This window comes from Haemaphysalis longicornis, unplaced genomic scaffold (assembly GCF_048455015.1).
Source record: "Haemaphysalis longicornis isolate Haplotype H1 unplaced genomic scaffold, Haemaphysalis longicornis Haplotype H1 scaffold_1, whole genome shotgun sequence".
Lineage (NCBI taxonomy): Eukaryota > Metazoa > Arthropoda > Arachnida > Ixodida > Ixodidae > Haemaphysalis > Haemaphysalis longicornis.
Window position 1 is genome coordinate 259730201 of NW_027526203.1, and position 9612 is coordinate 259739812.

Consider the following 9612-nt stretch of genomic DNA (forward strand, 5'->3'; position numbering starts at 1 on the left):
CAACGCTTGGACGAAGTGCTTACGTGCATCTCCAATGCTGGACTTCAGCTCAACTAAAAAAAAATGTGGGTTTGCGACCAAAACTATCAAGGTACTCGGCCATGTCGTTAGCAAGGACGGGATACGACCCGACCCCGACAAAATCGCTGCCGTTGTCGGATTTCCGCGTCCATGCCAACAAAAAGATCTGCGCAGTTTTCTCGGGTTGGCGTCGTATTTCCGTCGATTTGTCCGAAACTTTGCCACCATTTCGGCCCCCCTCAACCAGCTCCTACAGTCCGGCGTAGCTTACGTTTGGTCGAATGAGTGCCAACATGCCTTTGAGGCATTGAAAGCCGCCTTAACGTCTAGCCTGGTACTCTGCCACTTTGATGAAAGCAAGCCCGCTATCCTCCACACAGACGCAAGTGGCCACGGAATCGGTGCTGTTCTCTTTCAAAGTGATGCTCAGCTCCGGGAGAGGGTCGTTTCCTATGCTAGTCGTTCGTTGACACCCGCCGAGAAGAATTACTCCATTACAGAACAGGAATGCCTTGCCATCGTTTGGGCTGTTCAAAAATTCCGGCCTTACCTCCATGGCCGTCACTTTACAGTGGTCACTTTACAGCGGCTATCACCATGCACTATGCTGGTTATCTTCCATGAAAAACTTGTCTGGGCGCCTTGGTCGCTGGGTTCTCCGCCTCCAACAATATGATTTTTCCGTGACGTATAAGTCCGGAAAGAAGCATACGGACGCAGACGCTCTGTCTCGTTGCCCATTATCTTCTCCGTCGACTGCTCTCCAGGAAAGCCTCGACCACGATGTCCCTTTGGCACCCATCACTTTCCCTAGCTCTGCTGGACACGGTGACTTGCCCTCGCTACAGCGAGCAGACGCATACTGCCGCCCCATCATGGACTACCTCGACGGTCGTGTGCCACCTCCGACCAGCCGTGCACGTCGTCAACTCGCCAAGTTTCAACTCCTCCATGGTGTCCTTTACCGCCAAAATTACCATCCCAATGGCAACAAATGGGTCCCTGTAGTACTTGGTCCACTTCGACGTCGTATCCTCGAAGAATATCACGATGCGGCAACCGCTGGGCACCTTGGCGTCGCAAAAACATACGAGCGAATACGTAGCCGCTACTTTTGGCCTGGCCTCTCTGCAGCTGTGGCCAAGTAAGAACGTTTGCGGTGCTGGCAAGAGGCGCTCGTGCGCCTCTTGCCAGCACCGCAAACGTTCGACTACTCCTCCGACCGGACGACTGCAGCCTCTTCCTTGTCCTTCGGCTCCCTTTGAGACCGTGGGCATCGACTTGTATGGACCGCTACCTGCGACCCAATGTGGGTACTGATGGATAGTTACGGCCGTAGATCATTTGACTAGGTACGCCGAAACTGCGCCTATTCGCTCTGGAACAGCCGCAGAAGTGGCAGACTTCATCCTGCACAACATTATTTTGCGCCATGGAGCTCCACGCGTCCTTCTGAGCGACCGCGGCAGGGTTTTTCTCTCAACCGTTGTTGAAGAGCTTCTGCGTGCTTCGAACACGGCCCACAAAACAACGTCCAGCTACCATCCCCGGACGAATGGTCTGACTGAGCGATTTCATCGAACACTGTCGGACATGCTCTCCATGTATATTAGTCCTGAACTGGAACGTTATCCTACCCTTTGTAACCTTCGCTTACAACTCCGCAAAGCAAAAGACTACCGGCTATTCACCGTTCTTTCTCGTCTTTGGCCGCTCCCCATCGATGACTTTTGAATCCAGATTTTTCTACGCTCCTGTCGCCTCTGATGCACCATCGCATGAGCAGTACGTTTCGCGGCTCGCCCACTGTCGAGACCTCGCGCGACGTCGAACAGAAATTCGGCAGCACGAACGGAAAACCCGCTACGACGTGAAGCATCGCTCTGTGCGGTTCCAGCCCGGGGATGAAGTGTTTCTATGGACACCCGTTCGCGTCCCCGGACTGTGCGAGAAGTTCCTCCACCGTTTTCTTGGCCCATACCAAATCTTAGAAGAGACTTGTCCTGTCAATTATCGCATCACGCCGGTAACTCCGCCTACAGACCGCCGTCGCCGTGCTACTGAAATCGTTCATGTATCCCGGCTGAAGCCATTCAACCGCCGTGCCACCGACTGACTCGCGGCCAGGAGGCCGCTTCCGCTCGCGGAGGGGAAATTATGTGAGACCCAGTGACTACACTCCCAGTACTTTGGTTTATGTTACCGGCGCTTCTTCGTAATCACCCACTATCATCAGTGCTAGCCCCGATGGGCTCGGCATCATCATCACCTGTAAATAATCATCATCACCGCTTGATCTTCTTCCTTGGCCCGAGCGTTGGAATAAACGGCCACGCCAACCGTTGTCTCTCAGTATGTATGTATGTATGTATGTATGTATGTATGTATGTATGTATGTATGTATGTATGTATGTATGTATGTATGTATGTATGTATGTATGCATGCATGCATGCATGCATGCATGCATGCATGTATGTATGTATGTATGTATGTATGCATGTATGTATGTTTGAGGAGCACACATGGTATGTTGTGATGACCAAATGTCGTTCTAATTAGTCAGACCCCCTTCGCACGGTCTTCAATTACAGCGTGGATGCTAACCCTAATTGGGCGCCTGAAGTCCGAAGTCCAATGAACTGAGTCCAACGAACTGAGCCGATGGAGGTTCAAATACGCTATCCTAGCGTTGTAACAATCAACGTATCCTGTGGAACTCCTACGATCATATTTGCACACGTTACTAAAAAAAAGTAACTGATTACAGTTCCAATTACTTCACTGTAAAAATAAGAGATTCCAATTGAAATTACAGCTTTCAAAAGTAATAAAATTACTCTGGAGTAATCGATTATTCGCACGTTACTTTTTATACAACTTTTTAATTACGGTAGCACATGTATACACATACACCGGGCATAAATAGTAAGGCCACCGGTATCTCGAGACTGAAAAATCGGTACCTGCACGTATGTCGGCAGAATTTCTATCAAAAATTATTTTAGTGATGCACACTACCGTGCCAAATGTCAAACCAAATCTGTGCTTCTGTGAGTAGTAACAAGGACAAGAAAAAAAGAAAGTATTGACCGTTTGTTCTAGTGTTGAGTAACTCCGGCACATCTAACCCCTCATGAAAAAAATAAAAGAGTCAAGTAATATTTCAAAGGGTAATTCTGTAATCAGTTGCAGGGAAAACGTAATTGAATTGCAAGAATTTTTACCCCTTAAAGAAAGCAACTGAAGCGTTGCGAAATTACAGTGAAATGCAATAAATTACTAGCAGTCCCTTACTTCTGACGGGGTATTTACAAATCTGGCTATGATAGCCTGTTCTAACGACTTGTACACGCTTTGTAGAAATACGCCGGTGGTGGTTACCAATTCACCACGTGTGAATAACTGACTTGGTTCTTCCTAGCGTGGTTTTCGGGAAGTTCCTCAACTGGGCCACAGCATAGACGTATAACCAGATGTTAGTTGTTTTTTTTTTTCTTTAGACTCCTCCCGGAAATCTGTCCGCGTATCGGTCGACCCGCCCGCCCGTAAGACGTGACCCGAAACGTCTGACAGTAGAGAGATTTAGTTTGGCGTTTTTACGCTACGCTCCGCTCCGGGTATCCCCGCTAAGCTGCAGCGGAGCGGCGAGAGGTTTTCTAGTTTTAGTTACGCGTAATGCGCAGCGGACCGGTCCTTTCGGACTAGCAGCGCCGTCTGACCAAGTTTGGCGTAATGAAACAGAACCGAAAACCATTCCCCCACTTCAACAATGTAAAACCAGTACCTATAGCTTATTTGTTTATTACGTATTGACACGTGCAATCGTATTGCGTTACTGGTCAATTACAATGAATGATAATAAATTTTCGACTTGACGGTAGCCACACAATAGACAACAAAGTTGCATTCCAGATCCAATCGAATCCTTTTCGACGGCAACGATCCAACGCGGCGTTTTGTCGCAGTGAACTTGAATAGTTCTGTGTAGTTTTTAAATCGGTTCGCAGTCGCCACTTCTCGCAGCAAGCACAAGCCCTCGTCGATGCAGAACCGCTTTCGCGGTTTGCGCGTCAAACAAGAGCCTGAAGCCGCGGCGCTCGTGGCAGGCGTGGCAGCCATCTTAGAATAGGCAAAGTCGTCGCACGCGCGCGAGAGGGCGCCCGCATCGCCCCGCCGCGCTAGCGGAGCGGGCCGCGACGGTCCGCTGAGGCTGCGTTTTAGCGGACCGTGCTTCTCGCTCCGCTAGCCCGCTTAGCCACTAAGCGGAGAGCGCATGCGCAGTCGCACTCCCGCTCCGCTTAGCTGCTGAGCGGAGCGTAAAAACGCCAAACTAATACTCTCTAGTGGCTTAGTTTAAAATGTGCTCTATTTAGTCCAAAGGGCATTAAATAAAGAGGCTAATTTAGCTGTCCTTACTCAACGAGTGCAGCCAATTAAGGTATACCACCTTTCGAGATGATGACCCACGGCGACTGCAATGCAGGCGGCTGCGCCGTCACGCCACTGCTCGGATGCGCGCCTCCGCGATTCCCGCTGACCCCTTCCGCGCGCTCGGCCGCACAGCAACAGCTTCCGTTTATTTATTCATGGCATTTAGCCTATCTCCTCAGAAAATTAAAATTGTCGCAGCCTAATGTGTGAACGTTCGTACGGGCTCAATATACACCGTCAGGGCACCCTGAAACCTCGCCAAGCAGTTTATAGAATTTCGGATATTCCTCCCCCAATGCCATCCCATACCACCGCCCCTCCCCCCGACTTTACATTTTGTCGTTTGTCTATGGTATCCATGAATTGTGCAATGAACGCGCTCGCCTCAGCACTCTCGATGCCATTATAGAGTATTAAAGTGCACCGGCACGAGTACTACTCGTGCCTCGGCCAATAGAGAAGGTAGGATGCGTTAACGCTGACCCGCCCAAGCCGACGGAAGCTGTCGCAAGAGTGCGACTTCTTCCGAAGGCTTCTAACTGACCAGATACTGGACAGAAAAAACTGATGGGGCGGGGGGGGGGGGGGGTGTAGAAAAGGTCAAGAAAGGTTTCTTATGTGCTTTACAAGTGAAGGAGATATTGCCAAACATCCTCGGCCCTAAACTTTAGCCTGACATTTCTTGAAGCGTGTTTCGTTAAGCCCATTCAAACTATCCCCCTACTCCCCATTGCTCTCTCACCTGCAGTACCTTCTTACCTCCCCCGGGAGGCAGATGTTGCTACCGTTTTACGCAATCCTTCACGTCAGACCGCTACCATAATCGAGCGGATTTTGACCCTTTCAGTTCACGGCCTAGCCCGAACGTGACTTAAAAGTAGACGTTTGCCCACCACAACGACTCGAAAAAGGAGCCGATTTTCACGTGCCTTTAAGGAATACCTAGTACAACTGAGGTAGTAGAACTATTTCGGACTGCTGCAGCATTTAATTGATTGTGGGGTTTAACGCGCTGAAGCAACGCAGGCGATGAGGTGCGCCGTAGTGGAGGGCTTTAAATTAATTTTGACCAGCTGGGGATCTTTAACGTGCGCCGAAATCTCGTACACACGGGCGTTTGCGCTCTTCGCCTCCATCATAAAATCGGCTGCCGCGGCCGGGAATCGAACCCGTGTCCTCACGGTCAGCGGCGCAACGCCTTAGCCACTAAGCCAACGCGACGGGTTGCTGCAGCCCTTTCCAGCGTAGTGTCCAATTTGTGGGTTCCTATGGAAACACTAAGCCCCCCGTAACACGGCTGGAGTCTTCGGCGTTTTCCAGTTCATTCCTTTAGGCAAAGCATGTATACCACGTTTGACCGCTGAGACTACGCCATAACCATATTGAGTTTCGCGTATTTCTCTTCAAGATTGAGTTTGTAGTGGCGCCGCCAAAATGTTCGGAAATTGTAATACCCTTCTACCCTCTGCACTTTCGAAAGCATTGCATTCTATCGTATGATTATCGAAGCATCAAACCGCTGCAACTCGCGCCTAGTTACATATGATCTAGGACAAATTAAATTACATTTTCTCCTCTAAGGCGCCGCTGTAACAGTGGCAGATTTGGTTTAAATACTGCCATAGGCCTTTGCCGTAACGAATAGAGTGACGCTGCCTCTTCTTTTCTGCCACCTGACTTGGTTCGGAAAGCGGCTATAACAAGAACTTGTGTTTTCTGACAAAATAAATCACAATGATCTTGTTTCCTAAGGTAGAACTCTAACCGTTTCAAATTGAGTTACGTTAAATACCTAAGTCGCAAGTAGTAGAGACTAAACTTGGACAAAGTAGCACAAGTTCGGTTTTTGTCGTGACTCCAGGGAGTTGGGGAGCGGCAGCATGCACCATCAGTATTATCTGCGGCCTGTACATCAATGTTAAGCGTTCGACGCCACTCGTAGTGCTAGACGGCTCGTCGTCGCCCTTGGTTCTATTTAGCTTTGTGTTGACGCTCTAAAAATTCTGTAACTGGTTGCAACCCGTCCTGTGTAGCGCATTTCAACACCCCGCATCGGCTGTGCGCTGGTAAGTGTCCGTCATTGGAATATTTATTTTTTTCTTGAGGAAGCAGGCGTTGCTTACTCGTTCTACAACACTTTCCCTTCTTTTCGATCCCTCTTTCAGAACAAATAAGGTCTATCAATTTGAATTGGGATTTTGCTCATCGGAGCGGCACCTGGGCTTGAACGTGCCGTGGTGGAGAGCTACAAATTAATTTGTACCTCGTCGGTATCTGTGAAATGCGCCAAAACCTTGACACACGGGCGTTTCTCTTTTTTTTTCTTTACAGCAGTAAAATGGCCGCCGCGGCCGGGTTCGAACCGGCGTCCTCATGTTTAGCAGCACAACGCCTTAGCCACTGAGCCACCACGGTGGGTATGTTTCCTAAGTTAAAAACTAGACATTTTACTCATTAATTTCTCGGATATCTTTAGGGGCACATTCTTAAGTTAGAAAAAGAAAACAAAAACACTGCTTTTTTTTCTCAACGGGAAAATCACCTCTGCGCGCCTCGAGGGACGACATTTACAATTAGTCAACAACACTCCCGCTTCAGTGAGAGCGCCTAGTTGTCGGCAGTTAACTCTTAAAGAAATTTTATATACATGTGTTGAGCGCTGCCAAATTCTTTCTTGATTTCTGAAACATTCCCAGTTGTAGGAAACACGCCGGTGGCAAGAGTAGCCATTACACGGCAGTGCCACCGCCAATAAATTAATCAAACCATTGCGACTTTCAAGAGGTTAGAAAGCAACGAGAAGGCCACGGCTGCAGCCCAATGTCGTCCCAGATGTGTGATCTCGCGTACTCCAATACTCCGAAAGATATATGCGGCCGTTGTACAAACACAGCAACGTTGAGAAGCCTGCTTGCGGGGTGTGCCATCGTAAATGTACCACATTTCAAACATTGCGGAGGTATATTGCTACATTTCTCCAACATTTTACTGTACGTAAAAATTAGAAAAGGGGGTAATAAATGTCAATACGGCTAATCCATTGCTCCAAACAACGTATGCTCATGACCTATGTTCCATTATGCGACCGTGGCCGTTCCACAAGACGTGAAACTCTTGATTTCCCCAAATTTGGTGTGTGACTGAATGTCCCAGAAACTTTTTCTTGTGGAGGCGCGGGGGAACAAGAGATCCTTAAGAAACGTCAAGGTCAGATGTCCGATAAATTCTTCCAATAGGCATAGTCTGATCTAATAATTGACAGCGAGGAAAACAGACACTATGAAGAAAAATACAAAAAGAAACATTACAATATGTATATTTGTGCCTTCTGGGGAGCTCTTACACAAATGCCGCCTACTCAGGCATCTCGAAGCCGCGGAAAGCGATTGATGAAGTCATTTAGAATGCATGTAGAGTAGGTAACAAATACCCGATTTCATCCTTTATAGGGAAAGGGACGGAAAACACATGCATTGACCATGAAGTAAAGGAAGCACAGATTTACGAGCGTGAGAACTCGGGTAAGCCGACGCCCCACAGTCGCGCATCCGTGGTCTCCTATAGTAAAGCTATAGGGTCAGGGGGGGGGGGGGGGGAGGGGGGATATATAATTTAATAAAGTAGGCTGCCAATTCTACTGACGTTTAGCTGCGACCCTTGAACTGGACTCAGAAAAATAGATGTTCCACAACAGCACCATGCACATACCGTTCTATGCATTATATGAAAAGGCAGGTGACAGGAGAGGAAGCGGCATTGGCACCTGACGCGCACGAAGAAGCAACTCACCGCATGTGGTCCATCAACAAGGAAAACAGCGGCGCAGTCCAACTCCCGTCCGGCCGAAGGAGAGTTCACGCAGTTGAGACCGGGGCGCGAGCCGACCCGGCGCTCCGAAACTTGTCGACCAACTGTGGACGAGGCTGATACATAGTCTGCGCCGAACGGAGCGGCGCGCGGGGGAGCGCCGCCAGGTCGGATCGACAGACCTGCGCCTAGGACCGTGCGTCGCACAATACAGCGACCACGGGCAAGTCCGCGCCACGGCCGCGGGCCGCCGAGCGCGGGGGCGGGTAAACTAATCGGCGCATGCGCCGCTCCTGCTGGAACTTCCCCTCGCGCCTGGTGGCACGGATGATTTGCTTTCTTTCGGCCTTTCGTGTCGCCTTTCTACCCGTTTTCTCCTTCCTTCCTCTCCTGCCTCGGCCAAGCGCGAAACGGGAAAGTTGGTATTGCCCAGTCATCGGTCTAGGACATAAGAAACCGTTATACGTTTCTTCTCCCCTGCTATGCCTTTTTCAATTCTTGTTCCCCTATATTTTCGTTCTTGCGTTGTGCGTCTGAACCGTGGAAGGACTTAAAATAGCGAGCGCTGCTATAAAAGGCGCAAGGCCACGGTGCGCGAACCAATATCCCCACCTTTGTCGAGGTACGCAAACATGCTGGGGCGAATTCGGGAGGTTTCCTAACATGGAACTACGGCGGAAATTCAAGCTCAGGTGAACTGCATTGTCTTTGAGGCACGTCCTGTATGGGCGCCCCATGGGTATTATCGCTTTGTATGTTATGCATTGAAAATTTATATAGCTTACACAGAAAAACTTTCCATACCAGTTTCAGCCTTGACCCATGAGGAGCATTCGCCCCTTTGTGCTGCTGTTCGCAATGAATAATAAGAAGGGAAGAAGATTCCAAAACGTGTGCAAAACGTTGCATGCGATTACAATTGCTTCATCTGCTTCATCATCATCGCTTTTATCATAAATTCGTTTTTGTTCCAATTTCGGTTTAGTTTGATATTATTGTTCTGGGCAGGAAATTCTAGTCAACCATGCCTAATTTTTGGCCACGCTTTTCGGGAAAGTCGACGAATAGGTAACTTTAAAAATTGAAATGAGCCCCTTTCGCCTATAATTCCAGGTGGCACTTATCGTTATTTAGCCAGCCATCCGCAAATTGTAGGATTCACGATTTGAAAATTCCTTCGCCTTTAACCGAGTTTCTAAAGCCTGTGTGGTTTATTTATTGAGATAAGAATATTACAGCATTTTCAGGATAATACACCATTCATTGCGCAAATTTTGTAGTCCTGAATACAGAAAATAGGCTCGTACGTTAGACAGTACTGTGTTTGGCGTGGTTGCGTTAAGTAGTCGCGC

General features: G+C 48.8%; 1 protein-coding gene across 2 annotated transcripts in view; it reads right to left on the reverse strand.

Moving 5' to 3' along the window:
• LOC144169481 (substance-K receptor-like) overlaps positions 1 to 8489 on the reverse strand; it is a 340849-nt gene extending 332360 nt beyond the window's left edge. Inside the window, exon 1 of one of the 2 annotated variants that reach the window (XM_077698669.1) lies at positions 8243 to 8489. The gene's annotated coding sequence lies outside the window, so the exon portion shown is untranslated. The remainder of the gene's footprint in view (positions 1 to 8242) is intronic. The other variant, XM_077698676.1, reaches the window with a different exon arrangement.
• Positions 8490 to 9612: the final 1123 nt, after the last annotated feature.